We start from the raw sequence: 17,454 nt of genomic DNA on the forward strand, positions 1-17,454 counted from the left end.
ATATTCATTGGAAGGACTGATGTTGAAGCTGAAACTCCAATACTTTGGCCACCTGATGCGAAGAACTGACTCATTTGAGAAGACCCTGATGCTGGGAAAGGTTGAAGGCAGGAGGAGAAGGGGATGACATAGGATGCTATGTTGGATGGCATCACCAACATGATGGATATGAGTTTGAGCAAGCTCTGGGAGTTGGTGATGGACAGGGAGGCCTGGCCTGCTGCAGTCCATGGGGTTGCAAAGAGTCAGACACGACTGAGCGACTAAAGTGAAGGAGGGAGAAGAGAAGCGAGTAGAAAGCCCTGTGCTTGGCTGAAATCAGGATGAGAAACAGTCTCATAGAAGTCTCTCACAAGATAGGAAGGCAGATGAAAAAATGTGTTGAACGGTTCTTCACATGACTGTTTATCTCCCCTTGTTCTGGGAACCACAGGGCATCCAGCCAAAACTTGGATAGACTGTGATCGGGCCTTTGCCCATGTGGCCTCTGTGGAGAACAGGCTGTCAGGGTGCCGGAACGCAGCTTACCCAACTGCGCCTTGGTATGACACTTAAAAGAAGGCTGTTTTGGGAACTGTTTGGATTTTGCCTAAAAAGACAGCTTGGAGGATGGATGAGAGTCCCAAGAGTGGAGATTAACTATGTGAACATGACCAGGAATCCTGAGATGCAAGGGGGAAGAGACTCATCTCCAAATTAAATGAATAGGCAGTTGGATATTTTCAGTACGTAAATATCAGAAAAGCACTCAGAAGCACCCAGCAGGGGAAAAGTCAGCTTTGAGCCTGAAAGAAGCCCAGAGACCACACAGCATCTTATCACAACAGCAGCAGCACAGACCTTCCCTACTGCCTCATGTTTTTCTCTAACCCCACCCCCAGAGCAGAAGTCAGAGCCAGGCTGATTGAATTGGAAAGCTTTAAAATAAGAATAAGTCAGAGAATAAAGAGGCTGACCAGGCATGCATTCTACCACCATCGGCATTCAGCTGGAAGTAGCACAACACAGAGGAAGAGAAGCTTTCCATTTGATTGAAGTCTGCAGCTTTGACTACTATATTGGAATAAACATTTTAATTACTGATACTGTGCTTTGACTAGAAGCTCCTGGAGGACTTTTAAAACATTGTCTTCAAGTGAACATAAAAGCCAAGATTCCATCCATTGATAGGGAAAGAACTAACGCACACAAAGGATTTAAGGGAACTTGGAGGGAAAAAAAAAACACCCTGTTTTCTCTTTGAGTCTTACTGGGTTCTACTTGTTTTAGCTTCAAGGCTATATCCAAAAGAATGCCTGAGGAACAGTGGATGGTGCAAAGTCGACTTTAATGCAAGGTAGGTGGTCCTTCGCAGAGCTGGGTGTGTAAGTCTGGGCAGGGACTGAATCGCCTAGGGAGAGTGAGGAAGAGCTGAGTCTGCCCCCAGCCCGACCTTGTCCACCTTTCCCCCAGTAATCTTCAAACAAAGAGGAAAATGATATGTAAGAAATACAGATTTGATAAAAACTACAATGAGATGTCACCTCATACCAGCCAGAATGGCTATCATAAAAAAATCCACAAACAATAAATGCTGGAGAGGGTGTGGAAATAAGGGAGCCGTCCTGTACTGTTGGTGGGAATGTACCTTGGTGCAGCCACTATGGAGAACAGTATGGAGGTTCCTTTAGTTCAGTTCAGGTCAGTCGCTCAGTTGTGTCCGACTCTTTGCGACCCCATGAACTGCAGCACGCCAGGCCTCCCTGTCCATCACCATCTCCCCGAGTTCACTCAGACTCACGTCCATCCAGTCCGTGATGCCATCCAGCCATCTCATCCTCGGTCGTCCCCTTCTCCTCCTGCCCCCAATCCCTCCCAGCATCAGAGTCTTTTCCAATGAGTCAACTCTTTGCATGAGGTGGCCAAAGTCAGCTTTAGCATCATTCCTTCCAAAGAAATCCCAGGGCTGATCTCCTTCAGAATGGACTGGTTGGACCTCCTTGCAGTCCATAAAAGACAAAAAATAGAGCTACCATGCGACCCTGCAATCCCATTCCTGGCATATCTAGAGCAAAACATGATCTGAAAGGATCCACACAGCACAGTATTTGCTGCAGCACTGCTCACACCAGTCAAGACAGGGGGGCAACCTAAACGCCCGTCGAGAGAGGAGCGAATAAAGACAACGGGGCACGCGTATACAATGGAATGTCACTCAGCCATTGAAAAGAACGAGAGCGCCGTGTGCAGCAGTGTGGGTGGGCTAGAGAGCACCACGCCGGTGAGGGGGTCAGACAGAGAAGGGGGAGTGCTGCCTGGTGCCCCTCCCATGTGGAGTCTAGAAAGAAATGGTACAAGTGAACGTACTTACGGGGCGGAGACAGACTCACAGCCTCAGGCAACGAGCTTGTGGCTTCCGGGGTAAGGACGGGGAAGGGGTAGTCAGGGGTTTGAGGATGGACAGGGACACACTGCTGTGTTTAAAATGGATAACCAGCAAGGAGCTGCTGTACGGGACACGGAACTCTGCTCAGCGCTTTGTGGTAGCCGGGATGAGAGAGGAGTCTGGGGGAGAGTGGATACATGGACGGCTGAGCCCCTTCACTGTTCACCTGAAATGGTCACTTCATTTGTTAATCAGCTGTACCCCAATACAGTATTCAAAGTGTGAAGAAAGAAATACAGATTCGAAGGAGTGCCAAGTTATTAGTTTGTTGGCTGCAGCACGTGCGTGGGTCCGACACTGGAACAGGACTTTTCCTCCGGGCTAGACTGGGAATCCGGTGGCTACGTGGAATAGGGAGAGCCAGAGCCCGTCCTTTCCAGACCCTGCTGCCTCTGTGGACATGTCACCTGGGCTGCGCGAAGCTCAGTGACTGGGGTGTCCTCCTTGGCAGGCCACAGCTCCAACACAGAGACGGTGTATTACATGGGCACGTGGCGTCCAGCGAGTTTCAGTACTTTAAAAATATGAAACAGCTGTTACACACAGCTTCAGGTTTCACATAAAGATACGGTTGACTGCTCTGAAAAGACTATTTGTTTAAGAGAACAATTTGTTATAATCAGGCAACATTTAGTGGTTCTTAGCTCTGGAAAGACTTGTGCCTAGGTGAACACTGGTAGGTGTTTCATGGCTGAATGAAAACCCGTTTTTTTTTAGTCCTGAAATCTATTTTAGGTCGCTAAAATAGTGTTTACAAGTCTCAAAAGATCTTATCATTGTCAGGATGCTTTTCTCTTCATCCCATATAACCAATATAACTATTCAACATTCATTTTCTAAATGCCAAGACTAATATACCTCAAGTAAAATAGAAGCTAAATATTGACACAAATCTATTAGAATATTAGAACTACAAAGAGACTTGACTCATTTGTTTGGTTCATGCAAGTGAATGCCCCAGACCAGGAATTTTCATTTATTTTTGTGACATCCATTTAATTGAGGGAATCACAAGGGGATTTCAAAATATACTCTAATTTAATTAACTTTAAGGAGACATGCCTTAACACACTCTTAGCAGAATGCTTTGGTATAATAAAATAAAGCAGATAGAGAAGGTATCTACGGTCCAAAAGGTTGGATCTTAGCGTCCGAAACCTGTCAAGGTGGCAAGTTATCTACCTAAGGTTTCCAGAAGAGGAGAGCCAAGAGGTTCCTTCAGTAACCCTTGCCAATAATTTATCAAGTGCCTATTGGAAAAGCAGATAGTCCCCGAGGTAGACGCTTTGTCTAGTTTACCAAGTACTGCCCAGAGGAAAAGTCATAGACTCCATACAAATATAATGGGGACAGACAGACTCCTGTGTAGGGTATACTAACTCAGGGCCACCACCTCACCCTTTTAAGTGAGGATGGAGGGGCATGGTGGTGACAGCTGGACCGAAGGTGGGTAGAGGGTCCCCAGCAACTCGTGTTCACAGACAGTAGAGGTTTGGACACGAGATAGGCTGGGAGCTGGGACCCTTCACTGGAGCACTCGCACCTAAACAAACGTCGATGTGAGCAACAGAATAAAAAGACACCGTAAGAGACTAAAGTAACCGTGTGCATATGAATAATAAGACACGGAATGCCAGAAAGCAGGGCAGACCCCTGCACACAGCACCGCCAAGAGGGCGGCCCTGCCACTCTCCCCGCCATCAGCCCATTCCAGCAACAGCAGCCCTCCCCAGGGAGCCGGCAAGGGAGACTCCGTGTTTGCTCCATTGTGTTACAGCATGAGTCCCAGTAAAGCCTCGCCTGAATTCCTCATCAGTTTATATTGATTAAAGGATCCCAGGACCGAAGTCAGTAACAAACACACAACACCCATCAAAATGCACGCACTGCTGCCAGAGTGAACCCCAGGAGACCCCATCCTAACGTCAGACACTGCTTGCGTTCTTTCAGACGCGTCCTCGATGCTAGCACGGCTGTTACTGTGGGAACAGTTTTCAGGCCCTGAGCCCCTGGATCACTGGGTCTGGGTCAGGACTCGCTCGGATCACCCTGGACCCCTTCCTGCCTGGAAACAATTACAAGGCAAGGAGCAGACTCACCTAAACTCTCCCCAAATTCAGGCTCTTTCTCCTTGTTACTGGGAGGCAACTGAAACCCAACGCCTTATCACCATATTCGCAGAATCCACACAGTCCCAGCTGTCTCTCTCTAGGAACCCTCTGAATTTCCCCTTCGGAACCCTCGTTGGATGTTTATGCTCTGCTCGCTGCACCAAACCTTCACAGAGCCACTTCTTTCTGACTTCTGCAAACCCACCAGGTATGTGATGATTCAGGGGAGGGGAGGGGGGTTCCTGAAGACCCGCGGGCCCCGGGGACAGAACCACACTCACAGCCTGGGCCATCCCACGCCCTGCACAGCCCCCGCCCTCCCTGGTCATCTTTTTCTCAGATTCTGCTCTAGCTGTCACTCCCAAAGCCCGCCTTCCTTCCACCAGACACGCTCCCTCCTGCATGGAGCCCAGGACTAGCTCTAGAGTCCTCCACGCCCGTTCTGACTCCTTATTCTCCGTGGCCCCCTCTTGTAGTAATAGTGCCTCTGTCCCCCTTCCCGCACCCACTGCAGGCTGGTTCAGGCCAGCCGTCCATCACGGCGCCCTGGGGGCCCTGAGGGCCCTGGGGAAAGAGCCTCGGAGCTCGGCCCCCTGTCAGCTACCCTCTTCCGGTGTCTCAGGAGGCTGGAGCGCCTCCTCCGGAGCTGGTGTCTCAGGAGGCTGGAGCGCCTCCTCCAGAGCTGCAAACCCGAGAACCCGAGAAATCGCCTGTGAGGGGCTCTCCTTCCTCTCCTTTCTAACGTGTTTCCCCGCATTCTCTCAGCTCCCCACTGACTCTTTCTACTTAAGTCACTAGTAAGTCAGTAAGGCTCCGACCAAAGGAACCTGGGTGACACCAAGGCATTCTCCACTCTCTTGCCTCACTCAGATGCCTGGCAAAAACATTTTCTCTGGAATTCTGAGAACTTTTATTTTTCCACTGCTGTTGCTGCTGCTGCTGCTAAGTCATTTCAGTCGTGTCCGACTCTGTGCGACCCCATAGACGGCAGCCCACCAGGCTCCCCCATCCCTGGGATTCTCCAGGCACTGAAGTATAGTTAATTTACAGGCTTCCCTGGTGGTTTAGTACCTGTCAAGCAGGAGATGAGAGTTTGATCCCTGGGTCAGGAAGATCCCCTGGAGTAGGAAGTGGTAACCCGCTCCAGTACTCTTGCCTGGAAATCCCATGGACGGAGGAGCCTGGTGGGCTCACGGGGTGCAGCGAGTCAGGCACGACTTAGCAACTAAGCAACAACAGCAACACAGTAGATTTCCAGTGTCAGCTTCTGCTGTAGAGCACGGTGATTCAGTTATAATAGATGTATATGTCCTTTTTCCCTATTGTCTCCATGATGGCTTATCACAGGCTACTGAGCACAGCTCCCTGTGCAGCAGGGACCTTGCTGTGTATCCATTCTGTATATAATAGTTCACATATGCTAACCTCAAACTCCCAGGGAGTTTTGGGAGTCTGACAAATTGTTTTCCTCTTGTTATATAAATATCAGGAAAATTATCACAGTTCTAAAAATTAGCAGGCCTTTTTTTATCTTTAAAGAAGGATAAGAGGAGAAAATAAAATCCCTCAACTATTATTTATGAGCTTTCCACAGGGAGAGGGAAGGAGTGAAAGTTGGTATACAAACTACAGGCAAATATATTTAAAGTTGCCCACAGGACTTCAGTATTTGTCCAAGGTGGGCAGAGATACGCAACTGACAGGTGCCCTAAAGGCGTGACTCACTGAATGATGGAAACATTTTCCTGGAAGTTAAACAGTGGTTTGAACATAACTGTTCTTTTCTACTTGAGGCCTCAGCCCGCAGGCCCCCATTACTCTGAACAGCCTTCCTTTCTGTCATGAGATTAATCCAAACAACTTAATTGCACCTTCCTCTCAGCCAGGAAAGTGCATTGTTAATATGTTAATGACTTCATTGTCCTCGATTTCTCTCTGTAACTAGATTTCTGAGTAGAAATTATCAATCAGGTTAACAGAAGATCGTGTTCAAAGAAAATATTATGCGACTCTCATCAAATGATCATCCGCTCTTCTTGCAAGAGTTCTAATACTAAAGCCAGGTTTTCATTTAGTCTCGCATAAAAATACACTGAGGAACTTAACAGAATTCCAAAATTTTGGCCTGGCAAGTGTCATCAAGGAAATAGTTCCAAGAAAAAGAAATGTTTAAGCAATATTTATCCATGAGATGTGGTTGTGCATGAGCGGTGAGATGGCAGTTGCCAGATGAAGCAAGTTACTTGTGTTTTCACATAAGGTGAAAGGCGTGCTAGGAAGAGAAATTATTAAAGTATGATATACTCAATAAAAATGGAAATTGGCTTGAGTTATACTTCAAGTTGGTCTAATATTGTGATTGATTATCTTGACTGTAACAGAAGTGAGTCTTACGGAGCTAAGGCATTCTAAAGCAGTCTATAGGTTGCCATGGAAACTCACCAAAATATATTCCAACACTACTTGGGGGAATTTCCGTTCTACCAATTGACAAGTGCCTGATAGAGAAAGACTGTTCAGTCAGTGGCTTACCAAAGTAGTTTTGGATTGGACCTCAGAAGAAAAGATAATTATTAATAAGAATGTATATATTACTTGCATTTTTTCAAACTATTTAAGACACTCAAGTTTGACATTCTTCAAAAAACTTATGAAGTAGGTCAATACTATGACTGCCCTCTTTATTTAGCTGAGAAAACATGGAAAAAATAGAATTGTGTGGCTAGAAAGCATTTTCAGGCCATGGTCCTTAGGCAAGATTATAATTAAGTCATCAGCAAGAAGCCATCCGGCATTTTATTCTGAGAAATTTCTAGCTTATTCACAACATCCTAATTAAAAAGAATCTTCCTTAATTATTCAGTCTATATCTTTCCAAGTAAAATGTAAGCACATTTGTTAATAACAATAAAGATAAATAATAGAATTTCCATGCTCTGAGCACTGTGCATATGGTGAATAGTCTGCTAAACTCTCCCTCCACTATATTATGTCTGTGCTACGGAGTTCTGCGAAGCAGGCCTTGTCACTGCCATTGGCGGAAGCGCAATCAGACACAGAGAGGGCAACTAATTTGCCCTAGGTCACTATTAAGTGAAAGAAGCAAATCTGAAACCAGATCTGACCGGCTCCTAAGCCTCCTGAGAATTTGATTATTTTGCCCCTTCTGTTGCCATTTTATAGTTTCATCCAAAACGCACTTGCTCTGCATTGCACAGTTATAGGCAACAGAGATGGCACCCCACTCCAGTACTGTTGCCTGGAAAATCCCATGGATGGAGGAGCCTGGTGGGCTGCAGTCCATGGGGTTGCGAAGAGTCGGAGACGACTGAGCGACTTCACTTTCACTTTTCACTTTCCTGCATTGGAGAAGGAAATGGCAACCCACTCCAGTGTTCTTGCCTGGAGAATCCCAGGGACGGGGGAGCGTGGTGGGCTGCTGTCTATGGGGTCACACAGAGTCAGACACGACTGAAGCGACTTAGCAGCAGCAGAAAGAGCAGTGGGCTAAAAATAAAGGTGCTGGGGTTAGAGAGCTCTGGGTTCAAACCCAGACAGAAACCAGTTTCTACTTACTGCTCTCTGATTTTGGGAAGGATTTCATAAAACAAAATAATGAGGTCAGCCTCGGAGCTTAGTGTAGGGACTCGGAACAGGTGAGACTCTCACATCCCCTAAGTCACTCTTGGCCCTTCAAGCAGTGAGCCCGCCCAAAATGGAAGCAGGCATTGACGCGCTCATCCCTTCATTCAGCAGCGCTTACTGAAGTCCTACTGCCGGACACTGCCCGAGGCGCTGCTGGTGTGATATTCAGCAGCGCAGACCAAACTCTAGCTCTTCCAGGGCCGTTTCCCTGCTAGAAACTTTGCAGGATTCCACCTCACTGTCAGGATAATATTTGGGTCCATCATCAGGGAACAGTGAGTCATTCATTCATGTCAATGTATGGCAAAACCAATACATTATTGTAAAGTAAAATAAAGTAAAAAAAAAAAAAAAAGGACTCTGGGATGCAGAGATTTACAATAAAGCCCATCACCGACTCAATGGACATGAGTTTGGGCGAACTCTGGGAGTTGGTGATAGACAGGGAGGCCTGGCGTACTGCGGTCCATGGGGTTGCAAAGAGTCAACACGACTGAGCGACTGAACTGAACTGAACAATAAAGTCTGGGGAACGTGGAATGTCGGGAGGAGGTAGATAGCACATGAGAGAGCCAGAAGGAACGCAGAAGTCCGCAGGGCTTGGCAGGACTGCGGGCTGGACTGAGGAAGTGGACTTCCGGCCCCCTCGATGAGCTCCGCCAGCCCTCCCCTTCCGGCCTGGGCTCCCCACAACCCTACCAGCACCAAGAGAAAGGAGGCGCCATGCACCCTCATCTGTGCCCCTGGGCCCGACCCAGGCCCGCACACAGGAAGAGGGTCTTGGGCCTCCCAGCACAACTGTCCTAAGGATCTGTGCAAGCTCAAGTTTCTCAGTCCAGTTTGGGTCAGGTTTTCCTCCTTTGGAAACGAGGGCATCTAGATTCTTGCAACACCAGATACGGGCCCAGAGACAGGCAGCACTGTCTACATCTTGTTCAAAATAAAGACTCCCAGCTCTCACCCAGAACAACTGACTCAGAGTCTGCATTCTAACAAGATCCTCAGGTGATATATAAGCACATTAAGGTCTGAGATGTGCTGGCCCAGATCATTTTTATAACTGATTATAATTTTAAGACAAAATAGAAGCAACTCTAGAACATTACACTCCAGTAGTGCCCACTGTTTTCCATAAATATCGGGGGATAAAAACAAGGCCAGGGCCTCCCAAAAGCTGCAACAGGATAGATTCTGAAGTCCTGTAAACCTCCTCGGAAATATTGGCACCCAAGAGGGAAGGACTTTATAGCTCCTGACAAAGTTAGGAGGCTGTAGACAGAACATACTGCATTTGTCAACCTGGAAACATTAAAGAAAGTTTGTTCTTTTGTGCAATCATTTAGCAATAAGGTAAGGCTTGCCAGCTAGATTTATTGGGATATTGGATTTTATGTTTCTTGTATCAAATAATATTTTTTACATTGTTTATGTCTAAATAAATCTGTCTTCTATTTTACATTGCCCTGTTGTATTGCTGCCTGCAGGTAAAGGGTTCAGGGAGCATAATTTTCTCTGCCCTTGGGACATGCAGCCGTACATTAAACCCAGTCACATGGCGACTGCAGCAGAGAATTTCAATGTGCTCTGAAAACTTGCACAGAAATAGTGAGGGGATAAACCTCAATGAGAAGATGTGGTTTCTGATCTTGTCTATCTAGTCTATGCCTGGCAGACACTGATTATCACATCCAAAGACGATAATTTTAAAGTAAAATGTAAATGCGCGAAAGGCCACACTTACGATCTAATCCTCGAAGCAGCTGGTCTGTGGCATCCATGGCTGTGTGGCCATCAGAACCTCTGCGGTTTTGACCTTTTTTTTTTGTATATATACAGGAATTGAACCAGTAGGCAACTGTGAACATTAAAAAAAATATGATCAGATTAGAGCTTTAAAATTACTTAGGACATTGCGAAAGAAGTCATGACTATTGTGAGGCAAATTAACGTAGGCCCTTCTTTGTGCTCATGAAAGAAATAGCAATACGCTCTCATCATGAACAGACAGGATAAAATATGTCCATTTGTGTTATAGTCTTTATCCGTTAGTCTGCTTTATGATTTGATTTCATGTTTTCATTGTTCCAAAGCAATTTTCCAGATTGAATCTTAAAAGGATTATAAACCACAAAAGTCATTTTAAATTCACATGGACTTAATACACCTACTGAAATTCTGTGCATTTGTCTTTTAAATTTTATTAAAAATTTTGTTGACACTTTCCCTTTCACTTGTTTCTTACAATCCATTTTGTGTAAAAAAAACTGTCAAACAGTGATGGCTGTCTTATTTATATGTTTAAAAATATATGCCAATCAGTGTAATTTCAAATATCAAATATGCTAGAATACTACCCCAAATTGAAATCATTTGGTGATGCAACAGAAATAAATAAAAGCTTAAGTTCAGAAAATGGTGTCTAGAGGATTATTTTTTCTCTCCAAAGTCCTTCTGACGGAAGGATGGCTGTGTCTTTCTTTCCCATTCTGAAGCAGAGCCGCAGCTGACAGCCCTGGGGAATTTAATGGATCGGTCTTCCTGGGCCTCTCTGGAAGACCGTCTGTGTTTGAACTGGAAGGGGAAAACTAAGAGTAATGAATTCTTCCATCTGGAGAAATAAGAGCAGGTATAATAGTTTTTCAACAGACCTAGAACATTTAAGCAAGTTGGCTAAGAGGGGCACTAATTTTTAAACTAAAAACTTACCCTTTTCAAAATAAACTGAATAACCAGTATTTCCCTCAATTATTCCCCTCTCCAGAATTCAGGCCCAGGAATTCCTGACTCAGTTACTCGCCTATTCTTACTGTGTGGCTGAGTCCCCAGGATAAGAATCCAGGCCAGGATACCTGGGGGTGCTCAGCCTTCTCCAGGAGGCGGGTGGGCTTTCCAGAGGAAGTACAGGAGCCTCAGGGGGCTAACTTCGTTGTTAACAGACAACGGATAAAACCTGCATGAGGAGGACACCAGGGAAGTCAGCACTGGGCACACGCGTTGCCGCTGAAGACAAGTCTTAGAGGAAATGGCTCACGTGCGTGCACTGTTAAGCCGGTCCTCTTGCCGTCCCAAAACTGGCCTCCACTCCTGTCTCTTCCCGGGGTTTCCCCAAGGTTCCGGGAGGACGCAGCCCTCGGGAGGACGCGGGAGCCGCGCCTCCAGCCGTGGAGCGGAGGAGCACCCACACGGGGGCGGAGCATTTTATTCCCTCCAGTAGGTCGGTGTTGGAGGGTGGTGACGGACAAAGCGGAACACTGGCCGTGAGTTCAAAGTAGCAACAAGCGAGGTCTTTTTTTTTAAAGAAAGCTCTTTGAATGTTTATTTACTGGCCTTGCTGGGTCTTCGTTGTTGTTCAGGCTTGTCTCTAGCTGCCGTGCACAAGCCTCTCGTGGCGGTGGCTTCACGCGCTGCAGAGCTCAGGTCCCAGAGTGCAGGCTCCCTAGAGGTGGTGCACAGGCTTAGCTACCTCCTGGCAAGCCGGGTCTTCCCAGAGCAGGCGTCGGACCTGCGTATCCTGCTCTGGCAGGCAGATCCTCTACCACTGAGCCGCTAGGGAAGCCCAAGCTATGTCTCTGTAGAGCCCGAAGGTCCGTGGAGCCAGTATCAGAGACAGAAGCGGCGCGCTGAGCTTCGGTCTCATTTTAGAGCTGTAGGTTTACATTTCTTACTTGCTAGCTTGTTGGACACAAAAATGGAGTAAAGCCAGATATTCAGTCTGCACTCTGCAGTTCTCAAAGCCAATATCTTTTATAGGGAATAGGTGGGCTAGTCCACTGTCGATTCTGTTAGCCTTGGGGGGAAAATCCTTCAGGAATAGTGTTAGTTCATTTGTGACTTTATTGGCCTTTATTCAGGCTTCGGTGCAGAAGACAGCAGATGGTTTTTTAGGTGTAATGTAGAAACTTGATTATTGATACAACATCTGCATATTAACACTGCTCTGAGAGTCAGAGCTGGTAGTAACCTGTTATATAAAACAAAAATTTCCAGAAGAGGAAAATACACTTGTGTTCTGTTCTCCTGCCTCATCTTCTTTTTAATTTTTAAGCACCCTGTCTGCATGGATTCTTGCAGGCCATGTAAGAGGATGCACGCCTCTGACCTTGGCAATAGACAGTCATCGGCTTCCAAACTGATACCCAGTTGTCTGACACATGCCAGAAGCTGGCTTTCATTCTCTCTTGGACTAGATCGTTCCAATTTTTCCAGCGCCCCGGATGGACATTTTTCTCACGAGTGCTACCTATTGTTCAGCCACTAAGTCACGTCTGATTCTCTGCGACTTTATGGGCTGCAGCATGCCAGGCTTCCCTGTCCTTCACTGTCTCCTGGAGTGTGCTCAAACTCACATCCATTGAGATGGTGATGCTATTTAACCATCTCATCCTCTGCCACCAGAGCTTCTAATGGTATCCAAATAAGTCCCAGCAGATTTCACAACTGAGGTGATACTGTCTGGGATAGGATTATGCAATAAGTGTTTTTATTTGATGAAGAGTCTCTATCAAATAAGCAAAAATCAGAGCTTATTTTGTACTTTGAATTTGTACCTACTAATAAATACATTGTTTTTCTCAGATACTAGAGACACTTTTTTCTGCTTTGAAATAAAACTTAAAATTAGAGCAGTTGTAGGAGTAACCTTTTTGCTATGTTTTCACAAAAGATTTTTCTAAAAATATGAAAAGCACAGTCAAAATATTGAACTCACTACTCATGTTCTTATACTCCCAGACTGTTTCACGCGTGCTCAGCCCTTAAGCTTGCCCTTTCTCCGCAGGGCAGGATGGGGGGCACTCCTCTGCACGTGCCTGGTGTGGACGGTGAGGGGACCAAGCACGAGGCTCTGCTAGGATGGGCAACCGCCTCCAGCTGGCACACCTCACTGCCGCCCCCGCTGCCGGACACCAGGGTGAGAGCTGGCCCTCGCCAGCATCACAGCCCCAGGGCCGCTGGGAGGTCAAGCGCTGTGCATGTGGGAGGTGATGAAAAGTGTTTCCCCTCCATAATTAGACACTCAGGAGAACATGCGGCTGGTGTCTCCTGCACAGTTAAGAGACTTGAGGTCGCCCTGCTTTAAAGGCGGGCTGTAAGAGGAAGCCAGGTCACTTAATGTAAGAAAGTCATTCTTCACCAATTAGCAGTGATCTCATTTTGTTTAATGTCTGAGGATAAGATTGTGAATATTTTCCAGGAAGCAGAATCATCTCCTACAGAGTTTCCATGGTAGAAACCGTAAGAATAGACATCAATCTGACTGTCCAGCTCCCAGAGGCACCATCATGCCGCAGCCTTTTCCAAGGGAGATGGCTCTCAAAAAAGGACCTTAGTATAGGTAGCATTTAGAGCTAGGACTAGAAGGATCTTAGAGCTTATCTGGTCTTATCCCTTATTTTACATCTGAAGAAACTGAAGTAGTATAGATGACCAAATAAGGTAATTCATGTAGATTGCTTACCATCCTAACATGTGCTCAACCAATATTAGCTATTATTATATTGGTCTGCAATTTGCTCTCTCTTTAAATATATCTCCTTAAGAATACATATCATGGACATTTTAAAAATCTATTTCATTTACTTATATGAATGCATCACCATTTTCTAAAGTAGTTCTTAACTGATGAGCATTTATGTTATTTCTAATGTTTTAAATGTCAAACAGTGTGTAATGAGCATCCTTAAAGAAGTATCTTTCCATACCCATGTATTATTTCTGCAGGCTAGATACCTAGAGGTGGGATTCCTTAATGTGTATACCTAAGGTTTAAAAATTATTGCCAAATATTTCTCTAGGGCTATTCTATTACTTTCTATTCCATCAACCATGTGTAGGAAGAATCCACCACAACCTTACTTGCACTGGATATAATCAGTCAGCCATTTAAACCTTTTTTTCAATCCAGAGGTTAAAACAGTAATGTTGCTTTAATCTGTGTTTCTACCATTACTGCTGAGATTGAGCCTCTTTCCACGCATTTGCAGACAGTGCGTTTTCCTGTGTGTTTCCTACCATTCCCTGTGCTTATTTTTCTGAGGCTTGGACAGAGGAGCCTGATGGGCTACAGTCCGCAGGTCACAAAGAGTCAGACACGGCTGAGCGACTGAGCACAGCTCACACATCCTTTTCTTGTTCGTTTGTAGAAGCTGTGCACGGATTGGGCGTCTTTATGTGCCGAATTCCCTTGTACTGGGATGGAACAGGAACAATGACTACCGTACACTGAACACTTACTGTATACCGGACAGTGCTCGGTGACTCTCAGAGAGGTGCTGTACGCTCAGTACTCCTGCCATCCCGCTGTGAGCTCAGTACTGCTGCCATCCCCGCTGTGAGCTCAGTACTGCTGCCATCCCCGCTGTGAGCTCAGTACTCCTGCCATCCTGCTGTGAGCTCAGTACTGCTGCCATCCCCACTGTGAGCTCAGTACTGCTGCCATCCCACTGTGAGCTCAGTACTGCTGCCATCCCACTGTGAGCTCAGTACTGCTGCCATCCTGCTGTGAGCTCAGTACTGCTGCCATCCCCGCTGTGAGCTCAGTACTGCTACCATCCCACTGTGAGCTCAGTACTGCTGCCATCCCCACTGTGAGCTCAGTACTGCTGCCATCCCACTGTGAGCTCAGTACTGCTGCCATCCTGCTGTGAGCTCAGTACTGCTGCCATCCCCGCTGTGAGCTCAGTACTCCTGCCATCCTGCTGTGAGCTCAGTACTGCTGCCATCCCCACTGTGAGCTCAGTACTGCTGCCATCCCACTGTGAGCTCAGTACTGCTGCCATCCCACTGTGAGCTCAGTACTGCTGCCATCCTGCTGTGAGCTCAGTACTGCTGCCATCCCCGCTGTGAGCTCAGTACTGCTACCATCCCACTGTGAGCTCAGTACTGCTGCCATCCCCACTGTGAGCTCAGTACTGCTGCCATCCCACTGTGAGCTCAGTACTGCTGCCATCCTGCTGTGAGCTCAGTACTGCTGCCATCCCCGCTGTGAGCTCAGTACTCCTGCCATCCCTGCTGTGAGCTCAATACTGCTGCCATCTCTCATGAGCTCAGTACTGCTGCCATCCCACTGTGAGCTCAGTACTGCTGGCATCCCTGCTGTGAGCTCAGTACTCCTGCCATCCCTGCTGTGAGCTCAATACTGCTGCCATCTCTCATGAGCTCAGTACTCCTGCCATCCCCTCTGTGAGCTCAGTACTCCTGCCATCCCTGCTGTGAGCTCAGTACTGCTGGCATCCCTGCTGTGAGCTCAGTACTCCTGCCATCCCTGCTGTGAGCTCAGTACTCCTGCCATCCCCCATGAGCTCAGTACTCCTGCCATCCCTGCTGTGAGCTCAGTACTCCTGCCATCCCCCATGAGCTCAGTACTCCTGCCATCCCTGCTGTGAACTCAGTACTGCTGCCAGCCCTGCTGTGAGATCATTACTGCTGGCATGCCTGCTGTGAGCTCAGTACTGCTGCCATCCCCACCATGAGCTCAGTACTCCTGCCATCCCCACCGTGAGCTCAGTACTCCTGCCATCCCCACTGTGAGCTCAGTACTGCTGGCATCCCCGCTGTGAGCTCAGTACTCCTGCCATCCCTGCTGTGAGCTCAGTACTCCTGCCATCCCCCATGAGCTCAGTACTCCTGCCATCCCTGCTGTGAGCTCAGTACTCCTGCCATCTCCTGTGAGCTCAGTACTGCTGCCATCCCGCTGTGAGCTCAGTACTTCTGCCATCCCCGCCATGAGCTCAGTATTCCTGCCATCCCCTCTGTGAGCTCAGTACTGCTGGCATCCCTGCTGTGAACTCAGTACTGCTGCCAGCCCTGCTGTGAGCTCATTACTGCTGGCATGCCCGCTGTGAGCTCAGTACTCCTGCCATCCCCGCTGTGCTCTTACCCTGAGACACGGAGAGGCTGCAGGACGTGCCCAGGGTCATGTAGCTTGTGAACAGCAGAACCAGAGCTTCCGCCCAGACCTGGTTAACACTCTTCACAGTCCTGGGAACTCTGGATGCAGACAGACTCAGGAACTTAAGCAGGGCTGGTGGCTTGAGGGAAAGCATTCTCCATGGTAAGGGCCTCAGTTTGAAGCTGATGCTGAGGGCCATGAGGGAGTAAAGTGGAGCACAGTCCAAGTAAGAACATTAACTCCTTGTTAACAACGGCCACAAATATTTCCTCCCAGCTGTGCTGTTTGAGCAGTTTGGGGGGAATTTTTGGATTGTTTTTGGTAAAGACGTAAATTAAAAAATTATATCATCATATCTATCCGTTATTTTCATTTACGGTTTCCAGATTTTGCTTCTTAGAACAGCATCTCCCAAATTCAGATTTTAAAAATTTACCTAATTTCATTTTGATACTTTGTTACTTTTTTATGCATAGATATTTAATTCATATGGCATTTATTTGGGGGCTGACTCCGGAGAATCCAAATAAACCTTTTTCTAAGTGGAAATGAGTTCCGTCTCATTCACTGCCTTTATTACTTGTAGTTGCTAAGTTATTTGCCGCTTAAAGAATTTAAGGTTGAAAGAAAGGCATTGATAAAACATTCTACCTCAAAGGATTGTGATATTGCAGTTTCTCTGAGAAGATTTTGATGTGTCTTTCTCCAGCTGGGCCCACTACTGAGGCAAGTCTAGAGATCAGTAACCAGTCGATTTCTTCTTGGGCCAATATGTTGAAGAAAACGAATTTGGACTTTGGAATCAGACAACTTGAGTCCCTTCGACTGCAAGGAAATCCAACCAGTCCATCCTAAAGCAAATCAGTCCTGGGTGTTCATCGGAAGGACTGATGCTGAAGCTGAAAGTCCGATACTTTGCCCACCTGATGCAAAGAGCTGACTCATTAGAAAAGACCCTGATGCTGGGAAAGATTGAAGGCGGGAGGAGAAGGGGACGACAGAGGATGAGATGGTTGGATGGCATCACCGACTCCATGGACATGAGTTTGAGTAAACTCTGGGAGTTGGTGATGGACAGGGAGGCCTGACATGCTGCAGTCCGTGGGGTCGCAGAGTCAGACACGACTGAGCGACTGAACTGAACTGAACTTGAGTTTAAATCCTGGCTACAGAAGCCTGGAGTGCTGCAGTTCATGTGGTGGCAAAGAGTCAGACACAACTGAGCGACTGAACAGCAACATTACTTGCTGGCCAAATGCCTTTCAGGGATTATCTAGCCTTCGTGTGCCTGTGGGCTCAGTGGCCTCAGCTCTGTCTGACCCCGTGCGCCCCCGTGGACTGTAGCCCGCCAGCCTCCTCCCTTCACTGGATTCTCCAAGGCAAGA

The sequence above is a fragment of the Ovis canadensis genome, chromosome 5 (genome assembly GCF_042477335.2).
Source record: "Ovis canadensis isolate MfBH-ARS-UI-01 breed Bighorn chromosome 5, ARS-UI_OviCan_v2, whole genome shotgun sequence".
In the NCBI taxonomy this organism is placed as follows: Eukaryota; Metazoa; Chordata; class Mammalia; order Artiodactyla; family Bovidae; genus Ovis; species Ovis canadensis.